This window comes from Scyliorhinus torazame, chromosome 3 (genome assembly GCF_047496885.1).
Source record: "Scyliorhinus torazame isolate Kashiwa2021f chromosome 3, sScyTor2.1, whole genome shotgun sequence".
Classification (NCBI taxonomy): domain Eukaryota; kingdom Metazoa; phylum Chordata; class Chondrichthyes; order Carcharhiniformes; family Scyliorhinidae; genus Scyliorhinus; species Scyliorhinus torazame.
The window spans coordinates 162,816,356-162,832,218 of NC_092709.1; the positions used below are offsets into that span (position 1 = coordinate 162,816,356).

The 15,863-nt window shown below is 50.5% G+C and overlaps 1 long non-coding RNA gene across 1 annotated transcript in view; it reads left to right on the forward strand.

Annotated features, from left to right (window-relative positions):
• The first annotated feature begins 421 nt into the window (after positions 1 to 421).
• LOC140409551 (uncharacterized) overlaps positions 422 to 15,863 on the forward strand; it is a 64,060-nt gene continuing 48,618 nt past the window's right edge. The window contains exon 1 of the long non-coding RNA XR_011940391.1: positions 422 to 520. This is a non-coding gene — a long non-coding RNA (uncharacterized lncRNA). The remainder of the gene's footprint in view (positions 521 to 15,863) is intronic.

The window sequence follows — 15,863 nt, forward strand, 5'->3', positions numbered from 1 at the left end:
CCTTCCAGCACAGGTCGTATTCAACAATATTTTGTGGAGGGGTTTGACATGTGGGTAGCTCAAAAACGTGGGCTGCTGGGGTCTCTCTTTCAAAGGCATTCAGTGCCCGATCAAGGTAACTAGCCTCAGAAAAGTGCAGGGCATTGCCCGTGCCGCCGACCTCCTGGCATCCTCATCCCATGAACCCCATCTCACCTTCATTTACCCTTGGTCTGGGTCAATCACTGATCCTGAGCTTCTGGTAGGTGCATTACTGGCAGCAGCTACTCCAGGTGATGATGCCTGTAATGAAAGCCGTCAACCTCTGATTGGCTGGCAGCTCTCAGGTGGTGGGATTTCCAGTCCCAGGGTTCTAAACTTTACACAGTGGACCTTCACCAACAGTGGTGATTTAGGGCACTCACCTGCTCTCCAGCCAGTGGGTGAGAAGACATCGCCTGGATTAAATTTCACCCGAAATGATTGGATTAGGAGAGAGATGAGGGAAAAAAAGAGGCAAGTAAAAAGGAAAAAAATTAAGGTGAGTCAATTTTAAAATTTCACAATTAAAATCTGAAGGAATCGTATTGGATACATGTAATCGTTCATTTTCAGTGCCAGTGAGTAACTAGCAATTATCCAATTGTTAAAAGAATGCTAAGACTGGAATGAACAAGATTGAACTTTCTGTGCCAACTTTAGTTCATAGCTACTGAAGAAAACACGGCCGGCGAGGGGGCGGAGAATCCATTTTCCCGCAGAAAATCGGGATCGGCGCCGGTTCCCTGATTCTGCAGAGCCCGAAAAGCGGCGTACTCGGGGAGGCCCGCTCCGCCCCCGACCGGCCGAAGACCCGACGGCGTGGAACTAATGTGTTCCAGCCGGTCGGGATACTCGCGTGGCGGCTGCGGACTCAGTCCGTGGCCACCATGGTCGGGGGCGGGCCGATCGGAGGGCGGGGGGGGGCCTTATAGGCGGCCGGTAAATGTTTGTGTGGGAGTTGAGGGCCGGGTACGCGGTCGATCGGGGGGTCTCTTTTTTGGGTCCAGCTCTGCGGTCCAAGTCCGCTACAGAGCACGGCACGGTCGCTGACCTGGAAGTGCAGGGGCCTGTATCTGCAGCCAAAGCTGCGAGATCTACTCCGGGTCCTTGCTAGCCCCCTGCAGGGCTAGGAATTTGTGTCCCTTTGATGCCAGTTTTTCTGACATGAAACTCCACCGTTTTGACACCGGCGTGGGGTCATAGTCCCAATAATGGAGAATCCAGCCCAGCATCTTCACACTCGGGGGGTGAAAAGCTACTGGTGAAGTGAGTTAATTCAGATAGCTACTTTTAGTTATTTGAGTTTAACTAAGCATCTGCGCCTGGTCTAAAATTGATTTACATTTTATGCATAAATATTTTTTTTTTAATAAATATTTTATTGAAAATCTTTGGTCAACCAACACAGTACATTGTGCATCCTTTACACAATATTATAACAATGACCTATTTCATAAACAAAAAATGAATAAATAATAAATAACAAAAATGAAAACTAACCCTAATTGGCAACTGCCTTATCATAAGTAACACTCTCCAAAAATATAATCTAACAGTCCAATATATAATTATCTGTCGCAACGACCTATACATATTATACAGTATATATTAACAACCCTGAGAGTCCTTCTGGTTCCTCCTCCCCGCCTCCCCCCCCCCCGCCCACCCCCCCCCCCACCCACCCCCCCCCGCCCACCCCCCCCCCCCACCCACCCCCCCCCCACCCACCCCCCCCCCCTCCCCACCCCCACCCCACCCCACCCCCCCCTCCCCCCCACCCCGCCACCCCCGATCCTGGGCTGCTGCTGCTGCCTTATTTTTTCCATTCCATCTATCTTTCAGTGAGGTATTCGACGAACGGTTGCCACCGCCTGGTGAACCCTTGAGCCGACCCCCTTAGTACGAACTTAATCCGCTCTAGCTTTATAAACCCTGCCATGTCATTTATCCAGGTCTCCACCCCCGGGGGCTTGGCTTCTTGCCACATTAACAATATCCTGCGCCGGGCTACTAGGGACGCAAAGGCCAAAACATCGGCCTCTCTCGCCTCCTGCACTCCCGGCTCTTGTGCAACCCCAAATATAGCCAACCCCCAGCTTGGTTCGACCCGGACCCCCACTACTTTTGAAAGCACCTTTGTTACCCCCATCCAAAACCGCTGTAGTGCCGGGCATGACCAAAACATATGGGTATGATTCGCTGGGCTTCTCGAGCACCTCGCACACCTATCATCCACCCCAAAAAATTTACTGAGCCGTGCTCTAGTCATATGCGCTCTGTGTAATACCTTAAACTGAATCAGGCTTAGCCTGGCACACGAGGACGACGAGTTTACCCTGCTTAGGGCATCTGCCCACAGCCCCTCCTCGATCTCCTCCCCCAGCTCTTCTTCCCATTTCCCTTTTAGTTCATCTACCATAGTCTCCCCTTCGTCCCTCATTTCCCTATATATATCTGACACCTTACCATCCCCCACCCATGTCTTTGAGATCACTCTGTCCTGCACCTCTTGTGTCGGGAGCTGCGGGAATTCCCTCACCTGTTGCCTCGCAAAAGCCCTCAGTTGCATATACCTGAATGCATTCCCTTGGGGCAACCCATATTTCTCGGTCAGCGCTCCCAGACTCGCGAACTTCCCATCCACAAACAGATCTTTCAGTTGCGTTATTCCTGCTCTTTGCCACATTCCATATACCCCATCCATTCCCCCCGGGGCAAACCTATGGTTGTTTCTTATCGGGGACCCCCCCCAAGGCTCCAGTCTTTCCCCTATGCCGTCTCCACTGTCCCCAAATCTTCAGTGTAGCCACCACCACCGGGCTTGTGGTGTAGTTCCTCGGTGAGAACGGCAATGGGGCTGTCACCATAGCCTGTAGGCTAGTCCCCCTACAGGACGCCCTCTCTAATCTCTTCCACGCCGCTCCCTCCTCCTCTCCCATCCACTTACTCACCATTGAAATATTAGCGGCCCAATAATACTCACTTAGGCTCGGTAGTGCCAGCCCCCCCCAATCCCTGCTACGCTGTAAGAATCCCTTCCTCACTCTCGGGGTCTTCCCGGCCCACACAAAACCCATGATGCTCTTTTCAATCCTTTTAAAAAAAGCCTTCGTGATCACCACCGGGAGGCACTGAAACACAAAGAGGAATCTCGGGAGGACCACCATCTTAACCGCCTGCACCCTCCCTGCCAGTGACAGGGATACCATATCCCATCTCTTGAAATCCTCCTCCATTTGTTCCACCAACCGCGTTAAATTTAACCTATGCAATGTGCCCCAATTCTTGGCTATCTGGATCCCCAGGTAACGAAAGTCCCTTGTTACCTTCCTCAACGGTAGGTCCTCTATTTCTCTACTCTGCTCCCTTGGATGCACCACAAACAACTCACTTTTCCCCATGTTCAATTTATACCCTGAAATATCCCCAAACTCCCCAAGTATCCGCATTATTTCTGGCATCCCCTCCGCCGGGTCTGCCACGTATAGTAGCAAATCGTCCGCATACAAAGATACCCGGTGTTCTTCTCCTCCTCTAAGTACTCCCCTCCACTTCTTGGAACCCCTTAACGCTATCGCCAGGGGCTCAATCGCCAGTGCAAACAATAATGGGGACAGAGGGCATCCCTGCCTTGTTCCTCTATGGAGCCGAAAATATGCAGATCCCCATCCATTCGTGACCACGCTCGCCATCGGGGCCCTATACAACAGCTGCACCCATCTAACATACCCCTCTCCAAAACCAAATCTCCTCAACACCTCCCACAAATAATCCCACTCCACTCTATCAAATGCTTTCTCGGCATCCATCGCCACTACTATCTCCGTTTCCCCCTCTGGTGGGGCCATCATCATTACCCCTAACAGCCTCCGTATATTCGTGTTCAGCTGTCTCCCCTTCACAAACCCAGTTTGGTCCTCGTGGACCACCCCCGGGACACATTCCTCTATTCTCATTGCCATTACCTTGGCCAGGATCTTGGCATCTACATTTAGGAGGGAAATAGGTCTATAGGACCCGCATTGTAGCGGGTCCTTTTCCTTCTTTAAGAGAAGCGATATCGTTGCTTCAGACATAGTCGGGGGCAGTTGTCCCCTTTCCTTTGCCTCATTAAAGGTCCTCGTCAATACCGGGGCGAGCAAGTCCACATATTTTCTATAGAATTTGACTGGGAATCCATCCGGTCCCGGGGCCTTTCCCGCCTGCATGCTCCTAATTCCTTTCACCACTTCTTCTACCTCGATCTGTGCTCCCAGTCCCAACCTTTCCTGCTCTTCCACCTTGGGAAATTGCAGCCGATCCAAGAAGCCCATCATTCTCTCCCTCCCATCCGGGGGTTGAGCTTCATATAATTTTTTATAAAATGTCTTGAACACTCCATTCACTCTCTCCGCTCCCCGCTCCATCTCTCCTTCCTCATCCCTCACTCCCACTATTTCCCTCGTTGCTCCCCTTTTCCTCAATTGGTGTGCCAGCAACCTGCTCGCCTTCTCCCCATATTCGTACTGTACACCCTGTGCCTTCCTCCATTGTGCCTCTGCAGTGCCCGTAGTCAGAAAGTCAAATTCTACGTGTAGCCTTTGCCTTTCCCTGTACAGTCCCTCCTCCGGTGCTTCCGCATATTGTCTGTCCACCCTCAAAAGTTCTTGCAGCAACCGCTCCCGTTCCTTACTCTCCTGCTTCCCTTTATGTGCCCTTATTGATATCAGCTCCCCTCTAACCACCGCCTTCAGCGCCTCCCAGACCACTCCCACCTGGACCTCCCCATTATCATTGAGTTCCAAGTACTTTTCAATGCACCCCCTCACCCTTAGACACACCCCCTCATCTGCCATTAGTCCCATGTCCATTCTCCAGGGTGGGCGCCCTCCTGTTTCCTCCCCTATCTCCAAGTCTACCCAGTGTGGAGCGTGATCCGAAATGGCTATAGCCGTATACTTCATTCCCCTCACCTTCGGGATCAACGCCCTTCCCAGCACAAAAAAGTCTATTCGCGAGTAGACTTTATGGACATAGGAGAAAAACAAGAACTCCTTACTCCTAGGTCTGCTAAATCTCCACGGGTCTACACCTCCCATCTGCTCCATAAAATCTTTAAGTACCTTGGCTGCTGCCGGCCTCCTTCCAGTCCTGGACTTCAACCTATCCAGCCCTGGTTCCAACACCGTATTAAAATCTCCCCCCATTATCAGCTTTCCCATCTCTAGGTCTGGAATGCGTCCTAGCATCCGCCTCATAAAATTGGCATCATCCCAGTTCGGGGCATATACGTTTACCAAAACCACCGTCTCCCCCTGTAGTTTGCCACTCACCATCACGTATCTGCCCCCGTTCTCCGCCACTATAGTCTTTGCCTCGAACATTACCCGCTTCCCCACTAATATAGCCACCCCCCTGTTTTTCGCATCTAGCCCAGAATGGAACACCTGCCCTACCCATCCTTTGCGTAGCCTAACCTGGTCTATCAGTTTCAGGTGCGTTTCCTGTAACATAACCACATCTGCCTTCAGTTTCTTAAGGTGTGCGAGTACCCGTGCCCTCTTTATCGGCCCGTTCAGCCCTCTCACGTTCCACGTGATCAGCCGGGTTGGGGGGCTTCCTACCCCACCCCCCTTGTCGTTTAGCCATCCCCTTTTTCCAGCTCCTCACCCGGTTCCCACGCAGCTGTATCTCCCCCAGGCGGTGCCCCCCCCGCCCATCCCCTCCCATACCAGCTCCCCCCTCTCCCCAGCAGCAGCAACCCAGTAATTCCCCCCTCCCACCCCCCCCGCTAGATCCCCCGCTAGCGTAATTACTCCCCCCATGTTGCTCCCAGAAGTCAGCAAACTCTGGCCGACCTCGGCTTCCCCCCGTGACCTCGGCTCGCACCGTGCGACTCCCCCTCCTTCCTGCTTCTCTATTCCCGCCATGATTATTATAGCGCGGGAACCAAGCCCGCGCTTCTCCCTTGGCCCCGCCCCCAATGGCCAACGCCCCATCTCCTCCACCTCCCCTCCTCCCCCCATCACCACCTGTGGAAGAGAGAAAAGTTACCACATCGCAGGATTAGTACATAAAACTCCTCTTTCCCCCCTTTTTAACCCCCCTCTTCGCCCCCCACATTCGCCCCACCACTTTGTTCAAACGTTCTTTTTAATAACCCGCTCATTCCAGTTTTTCTTCCACAATAAAAGTCCACGCTTCATCCGCCGTCTCAAAGTAGTGGTGCCTCCCTCGATATGTGACCCACAGTCTTGCCGGTTGCAGCGTTCCAAATTTTATCTTCTTTTTATGAAGCACCGCCTTGGCCCGATTAAAGCTCGCCCTCCTTCTCGCCACCTCCGCACTCCAGTCTTGATAAATGCGGATCACTGCGTTCTCCCATTTACTGCTCCGAGTTTTCTTTGCCCATCTAAGGACCATTTCGCTATCCTTAAAACGGAGGAATCTCACCACTATGGCTCTGGGAATTTCTCCTGCTCTCGGTCCTCGCGCCATCACTCGGTATGCTCCCTCCACCTCCAACGGACCCGCCGGGGCCTCCGCTCCCATTAACGAGTGCAGCATCGTGCTCACATATGCCCCGACGTCCGCTCCCTCCGCACCTTCAGGAAGACCAAGAATCCTCAGGTTGTTCCGCCTTGCGTTGTTCTCCAGTGCCTCCAACCTTTCCACACATTGTTTCTGATGTGCCTCACGCGTCTCCATCTTCACCACCAGGCCCTGTATGTCGTCCTCATTCTCGGCTGCCTTTGCCTTCACGGCCCGAAGCTCCCGCTCCTGGGTCTTTTGTTCCTCCTTTAGCCCTTCGATCGCCTGTAGTATCGGGGCCAACAGCTCTTTCTTCATTTCCTTTTTGAGCTCTTCCACACAGCATTTCAAGAACTCTTGTTGTTCAGGGCCCCATGTTAAACTGCCACCTTCCGACGCCATCTTGGTTTTTGCTTGCCTTCCTTGCCGCTGTTCTAAAGGATCCACTGCAATCCGGCCACTTTCTCCTCCTTTTTTCATCCGTATCCAGGGGGGATTCCCTTCTGGTTTACCGCACAGTGTTTTTAGCCATCAAAATTGCCGTTGGGGCTCCTATCAAGAGCCCAAAAGTCAGTTTCACCGGGAGCTGCCGAAACGTGTGACTCAGCTGGTCATCGCCGCACCCGGAAGTCTCTTATGCATAAATATTGAGTGTCATTAATCTGGCGGTTATTTTGACAAGAAAAGCTGAGCCAGTGGGTGAAATTCTCCAACTCACGGTGTCAAAAACACAAACCATGATCGGATGGAGCCAAAATCAATGTTTGTGCCCGGCGCCGCTTTGAGCGCCATGCTCTTGTCTCTCACTGGTGGCGATAGCGAGGTTTGCACACCATACTGGCAGCGGCATGCTAAACCAGCATTTGCATGCATTTAAATATGATTAGCCGGTTTCACACAGTATGTTCTGACCTTCTGCGAGGCGAGGCTCCTCAGGCGGACGTCTTGCGGGCGTGAATTAGTACAGGTATTTACAAATGTGGGTGCCATGGCTGCGGAGGGGGAGTAGGAGGCTAAAAAAATACTGAAAAACAATTGAAAAGTGTTGGGCTTGCGGGGGATGGCTTCCCGGATAGGAGGCAGTAGCGAGTAGCGACTTGGTGCCAGGTCTGTGGACTTGGGGTGTGTCCCCCTCAGGATCAGAGTGGCCTATTTAGACCACCATTGCTGCCGTCTGTCTTTTAAACGCACCCCTTTGGTTTTACTTATCGGCTCCTGGCTGCTCACACTGCTGAGTGCTGCCTGTGTCCTTTAAATGCTGTGAAGGCCTCTGGTCATCTGGAAGCCCACCTAGACCATCCCTTTGGACACCCTCATACCCCAGTTGTATCATCAAGGGCCAAGCTCAATCAGGAGCCCATCAGGTGTTGGTACTCCTCAGAAGTACTGCCCCATTCCAGAGGAAGAAAGGGATCAGCACAGCTCACCCCAGCCAGAGGGAACCTGCAGAGTAACCTTTGGAACCCTCCTTGGTTCTCCTTCAGAGCTGGGGCCTCACCAGTGACCCCCATCCCTCCGGATCATTCGCGGTCTCCTCCTGATGAGACTGGCAGCGCTGAGTGCCTCAGCCACCACCTCCCACACAACTTTCAGGAGGGAAGGCTTGCGTCTGCAACCCACGCTGGGGAAAAGGGTCTCCTTTGCTCTCCTTACTGGCATAAGTCCACCTCAAACCCTCGACCTTGGGGGGCTGGCCTTCTCTGAGTCATCTTGGTGGATGCAGTGAGTGAGTGGTAAGTGGAGTGCTTAAAAACAGCTCCAGCTGACAGGCTCTTTGGCACTAATACCATCCCCAACGGTTAGCATGCCCGCTGGGCCAGGAATTGCTCAGAATTCGCTCCAGCAGAGTACTGGTCCATTAGCATGTCATGAATTGCTCCATAAATAGTGCCGCCAACAGGAACGCGAACCGCACACAATTCAGTACTGGCGTCAATACTTAGTCTCCCAAACGGACAATTTCACCCAATGTCTTTCTTTGGTTTCGGCTGATTTGGCTGAGAGTAAGAATGAATGGTTGTATAGACTCATTAGTAGAAGAACAGTTAATTTCCTCCGGTACTACACTGGTTAAATTATTTGAAGCAAAACTTTCAAGTGGTTGTTGTGGTGCACTCATGGGTACAGCAGAGGTGCAGAAGTAAAAAATCTGGGTGCTTCAATTACACTCCCATTGAATATCCAATCACAGTGAAGCAGAAATGTTAGAAAAAAGTTAGACTCAATCTGCCACGTGACAGTTTGTACATTGAATTCCTGTTGCAAAAGCTAAATCCCCTGTACCCATCCTTATAGTAGCAATCTCTACTTTGATAGCAATCTCTAACAGTAGACCAATACCGAGAGGGATCACAGACAATGACTACAGAAGTGCGAACAATTTTACTGTAGGGTTTTCCTTCAGAAGAGGTTTACAGCGGGCAGCACGGTGGCACAGTGGTTAGCACTGCTGCCTCACAGTGCTGAGGTCCCAGGTTCGATCCAGGCTCTGGGTCACTGTCTGTGTGGAGTTTGCACATTCTTCCTGTGTTTGCGTGGGTTTCACCCCCACAACCCAAAGATGTGCAGGGTAGGTGGATTGGCCACGCTAAATTGTCCCTTGATTGGGAAAAAAATGAAGTGGGTACCCGTGCATAGAATTTAACATTTTTGCACACATACTGGGTGAAATCTTCCAATAAATTTTCAGAGTGTCGGTTTTGGTGAGAAAACTGGTAGATCTCCAAACGAACAGCCGGGTTCTCTCATTAGATTCTCTGCACTCTGTGCACAAAGAATCTGTGGGCGCCGCTTCTGCCATCACTCCGACAGGGCCTGATAGTGCTGGCAATGCCGGCTCCATAGAGATTGGGCTCCAGGTGACACATTCCGGCTGACTAAAAGATCCCAGAGAGGCTACCCCCCCCCCTTCCCCTGCAGGACATGGGGGACCACCTGTTAGTATCGGGGCAACCCCTGCATGCAAGCACCAGGGCAAAACATCCTCTGCTTCCCACACTTGCAGAGCGACAACCCCCACCTCCACACGCATAAGGGGAACCACCCCATCACAGCCCCTGGCAGTGTCACCCCAGCGGGTGCTCCTTGAAAGCTTCATGTTTTGCTAAAGTTGCTGTAAACCTCACCGGTGTGACAATACATTGGCAAGGGGAAAATTCCCTACCTGGAGTTAACATGTAACAGAAACGCCCTTTAAATGAGTACCCACCTTAATGCGCCACCGGTGAGTGATGGGGGAAATCTCAAAACAAGGTCTTGCCGTCGAGATTCTCATTCCTGTGGTTTCGTCAAATTTTCCGTCGGCATCGCATTTTTGTCCGCGGTGAACACTGGCTAAAATTGCTCTACATTACTGTGCACAGATATCCATTCAGCAAAGCTTTGCTGGAGGCCAAGGGGGAACACTGGCCTTCCTTCTCAGTCATAGAAAATGCAACAAAATTATTTTTTTTGCCTATTTTGTATTTTCTACTTGATTGGTATTTTTATTTCCCGTAACTCACTTGGAAAAGTTCATCTTCTCTTTATTTTTGGAATCAGTGACTGATCTGTTGACTCCATTCATCCCATGGGGACACACATAGTATCTACTCATTCTTGTGTCACAAGATTGAAATTGAGTTCAGTGGAGTTAGGCACTGAACTTGTGCCTTTCCTGTGATATTGTATATTTTTGTTTCAGTGTTATCAACCAGTTCTGTCTCGCTAAATCAGATAATTGCTTTAATTCTATCAACTGTTGTTTGGGCTCACTTTTTTTTGCTCTTGTAATTAGTGAAGAATTGGATATTGTTCCATTTCAATTGTTGAATTCAGTGGCAGGTGTAACATGGGGTGGTTGTATAATGAAACAATATATCTCACCCCAATCTCAGCACAGAATTCCTATTGCATTCATCATCACACTTCCAACTTAAAGCAAGTCAGTGTTGAACTAGGGGCAGCTTTGTACTATGGATCATGCCTGTTAATAACTGGATTTAGATATGCCAAACTATGTTAACTTATAGCTGTGAGTATACTGCAACTAGCAGGAGGGCAGCAGCACCATTTGTGCAGCAGTGATAATTGGGGAGGAGACAGTTTTCCTGGCTCTACACAAACTCCATTGAGCAGGGAAAAGAATTGCAAAAAAAAATGCGCAGAAATGTTCAGTGCCCTCTGCCACTGAATTTGCTAACTGATTGAAAAGAGCTGATGTGATTAATAATGCAGCTAATGAGAAGCAAAATTGATGCAAGACGATCTCTCGGAGGAAATCTCACATCAATAGTTAGAAGGCTAGGCCAAGTACTTGCAGCATTGATGGCACTGGCATAATGAAAACGTGAGCAAATTCTGTTGCCAAAACTGCAGTAAAATAATTGCAACCCTAATCTCTTGAGTAAGGATTCAAACTCTGATTCAATAGATGAATGAACAGGCTGCATCCACCCAGAAAAAATCTTATTAAAAATTATGTAACTAATTAAATGGTGCGAATTTCTAGAATTCACTAAAGAGAAATATACAATTCTATTCACAATCTCAGGGAGTATCTGATGAAAATGTTTTAAAGAACCCGGGTGGGATTTTCCGTGTTGACACCGATGTAGAATTCGTGACCTTTCATGACAGCAAAACTAGCGCTACACCTGGACCGATTCCACTACAGTTAAGGGGCTAGCACCAGTGCCAGGTGGAACACATTCGATTGTAATGAGATACGGTGCCGGATTCGCCGCTTTCGCGATTGACACTCAGGAGGCTGACAAGCTGCAACCGCATAAACACACTACTCCCCACATACAGAATCCCAACTAACAAAATAACAGGGAGGAGAGCAGCCCCAAGGTTCAAGCAACAGAGCTCGACACCCTCCTGGGTGTCATGGAGGAGGGGAGGATGGACCCTGTACCCCGGCCCGGGAAGGAAGCTGACAGCTGCCGCAGGGCCTGGGTGCAAGTGGCAGAAGTGGTCAGCGCATTGGGAAACGTCGTCTGGACCGGCCTGCAGTGCCACAAAAAACTGCACAACTTCTTCAGGGCGGCCACGGTCAGTAGACAGCACTGTGCCCCTGGCACCAACCCCTGTCCCACACACACACACCCGTAACCCCACACACACCCACCCCCGTACCCGGAGGGCTGGCGAACCCCCATCCTGCACCACATGCCAGTACCCATAACGTTGCCATGGCTAGGTAACACCCTGCTCATTGGGGCAACCAGCTACCCATCCCCTGGGCTGCATGCGTCAGACCGTCTAACACTGTTGTTTTCGGTTTGTGTCACCCCCGCAACCCCCTAGGAGAAGGCCGCGCACAACTTCCGGGAGTGGGAGAAGACAGGAGTAGGAGCACCGGACCTGCGGCCCCTCACTTTGGATGAACCATCCCAGAGACAGTCACGTGTGTTGGGCACTTTAGTGAAGTGGCCCCTGAGACACTATCTGGTGCGCATCACACAGCTGATCTGGTACAGCGGGTGGAGATAGAAACACCCGAGGGGGTGGACGGTCGGAGGACAGACATTGAGGACTTGATGATGATAGTGACATTTAAGGGGCATCTTGACAAATACATGAATAGGATGGGAAGAGAGGGATACGGACCCCGGAAGTGTAGAAGATTTTAGTTTAGACGGGCAGCATGGTCGGCGCAGGCTTGGAGGGCCGAAGGGCCTGTTCCTGTGCTGTACTTTTCTTTGTTCTTTGTTCGGTACCACAGTAGAAAACAATACAGGGAAATCTGATTCATCAGTCGCATTCACAAGACAGCCCCGAACGTCACCCAAGCACAACGCAATGCCATCCGCGCTCTCAAGACCAACCGCAGCATCGTCATCAAACCAGCAGACTGTCATACTGAACAGAACAGACTACTGCAAAGAAGTATACCTACAACTCAAAACCAAGAACACTACAGACAGTTACCCGCAGATCCGACAAAGGAACACATCCGCCAACTTAACAGACTGATCAAGACCTTGGATCCAGATCATCAGAGCACCCTACGTGCTCTCATCCCACGTACTCCCCGCATTGGAGATCTCTACTGCCTCCCGAAAATACACAATGCCAACACACCAGGCCGTCCTATCATTTCAGGCAATGGGACCCTGTGTGAGAACTTCTCTGGCTACATCGAGGGCATCTTGAAACCATTCGTACCCATGAAGCCCAGCTTCTGTCGTGACACAACGGACTTCCTACAGAAACTCAGCACCCATGGACCAGTTGAACCAGGAACATTCCTCGTCACAATGGACGTCTCGGCACTCTATACCAGCATCCCCCATGACGACGGCATTGCTGCAACAGCCTCAGTACTCAACACCGACAACTGCCAATCTCCAGACGCAATTCTGCAACTCATCCGCTTCATTCTGGATCACAACGTCTTCACCTTCGACAACAAGTTCTTCATCCAGACGCACGGAACAGCCATGGGGACTAAATTCGCACCCCAATACGCCAACATTTTCATGCACAAGTTTGAACAAGACCTACTCACCGCACAGGACCTTCAACCGACGTTATACACCAGATACATCAATGACATTTTTTTCCATCGGACCCACAGCGAAGAATCACTGAAACGACTACACAACGTCATCAATAAGTTCCATCCCGCCATCAGACTCACCATGGACTACTTTCCAAAATCAGTTGCATTCTTGGACACACTCGTCTCCATCAAGGACGGTCACCTCAGCACCTCGCTTTACCGCAAGCCCACGGATAATCTCACAATGCTCCACTTCTCTAGCTTCCACCCTAAACACATTAAAGAAGCCATCCCCTATGGACAAGCTCTTCGTATTCACAGGATCTGCTCAGAGGAGGAGGAGCATAACAGACATCTACAGACGTTGAAAGATGCTCTCATACGAACGGGATATGGCGCTCGACTCATCGATCACAGTTCCAACGCGTCACAGCAAAAAACCGCACCGACATAGAACATAGAACATTACAGCGCAGTACAGGCCCTTGGGCCCTCGATGTTGCGCCGACCTGTGAAACCACTCTAAAGCACATCTGCACTATTCCCTTATCGTCCATATGTCTATCCAATGACCATTTGAAAGCCCTTAGTGTTGGCGAGTCCACTACTGTTGCAGGCAGGGCACTCCATGCCCTTACTACTCTCTGAATAAAGAACCTATCTCTGACATCTGTCTTATATCTATCTCCCCTCAATTTAAAGCTATGTCCCCTCGTGCTAGGCATCACCATCTGAGGAAGAAGGCTCTGACTGTCCACCCTATCCAATCCTCTGATCATCTTGTATGCCTCAATTAAGTCACCTCTTAACCTTCTTCTCTCTAACGAAAACAGCCTCAGGTCCCTCAGCCTTTCCTCATAACATATTCCCTCCATACCAGGCAAGATTCTGGTAAATCTCCTCTGCATCCTTTCCAATGCTTCCACATCCTTTCTATAATGCGACGACCAGAACTGCACGCAATATTCCAAATGCGGCCGCACCAGAGTTTTGTACAGCTGCAACATGACCTCATGGCTCCGAAACTCAATCCTCTACCAATAAAAGCTAACACACCGTACGCCTTCTTAATAACCCTCTCAACCTGGGTGGCAACTTTCAGGGATCTATGTACATGGACACCGAGATCTCTCTGCTCATCCACACTGCCAAGAATCTTACCATTAGCCCAGTACTCTGTCTTCCTGTTATTCCTTCCAAAATGAATCACCTCACACTTTTCTGCATTAAACTCCATTTGCCTCCTCTCAGCCCAGCACTGCAGCTTGTCTATGCGCCTCTGTAACTTGTAACATCCGTCCGCACTGTCCACAACTCCACCGGCTTTAGTGTCATCTGCAAATTTACTCACCCATCCTTCTACGCCCTCCTCCAGGTCATTTATAAAAATGGCAAACAGCAGTGGCCCCAAAACAGATCCTTGTGGTACACCACTAGTAACTGGACTCCAGTCTGAACATTTCCCATCAACCACCACCCTTTGTCTTCTTCCAGCTAGCCAATTTCTGATCCAAACTGCTAAATCACCCTGAATCCCATGCCTCCGTATTTTCTGCAGTAGCCTACCATGGGGAACCTTATCAAACGCTTTACTGAAATCCATATACACCACATCAACTGCTTTACCCTCATCCACCTGTTTGATCACCTCCTCAGAAGACATACAAGGGACACAACCGACAGAATACCCTTCGTCGTCCAGTACTTTCCCGGAGCGGAGAAAATACAACATCTTCTTCACAGCCTTCAATACGTCATTGATGAAGATGAACATCTTGCCAAGGTCATCCCCACACCCCCACTACTTGCCTTCAAACAACCGCGCAACCTCAAACAAACCATTGTTTGCAGCAAACTACCCAGCCTTCAGAACAGTGACCACGACACCACACAACCCTGCCATGGCAATCTCTGCAAGACGTGCCAGATCATCGACATGGATCCCACCATTACACGTGAGAACACCACCCACCAGGTACGCGGCACAACGTTATCTACCTCATACGCTGCAGGAAAGGATGTCCCGAAGCGTGGTACATTGACGAGACCATGCAGACGCTGCGACAACGAATGAACGGACATCGCGTGACAATCACCAGGCAGGAATGTTCCCTTCCAGCCGGGGAACACTTCAGCAGTCAAGGGCATTCAGCCCCTGATCTCCGGGTAAGCGTTCTCCAAGGCGGCCTTCAGGACGCGCGACAACGTAGAATCGCCGAGTAGAAACTTATAGCCACGTTCCGCACACATGAGTGCGTCCTCAACCGGGACCTTGGATTCATGTCGCATTACATTCATCCACCACCATCTGGCCTGCAAAATCCTACCAACTGTCCTGGCTTGACACAATTCACACCTCTTTAACCTGGGGTTACCTCATCTCTGGATCTGTAAAGATTTAATCACCTGCTAATGCTCGCATTCCAAGCATTGTCTGGCATCTTTGAATTTGTCTATATATATATGTTTCTGGGACATACCTCTTCATTCACCTGAGGAAGGAGCAGCGCTCCAAAAGCTAGTGATTCGAAACAAACCTATTGGACTTTAACCTGGTGTTGTAAGACTTCTTACTGTGCTCACCCCAGTCCAACGCCGGCATCTCCACATCTTTGTTCTTTGAACAGAGGATCCTGGACGTGGTCAACAGCCCAAAGGAAAGGGAGGTCGCCGAGATGGAATTTGGCGTGGCGAGGGTGTGAGAGCCTGCTGAGTTGTGGTTCCTCAACATCCCCCCCCCCCACCCCCACACACCACCCTCACCCCCACCCCTCCACACACCACCCTCACCCCACACCACCCCAAATTTCATCATCCCCCACCCCATGGTCTAATGATGTGTCTT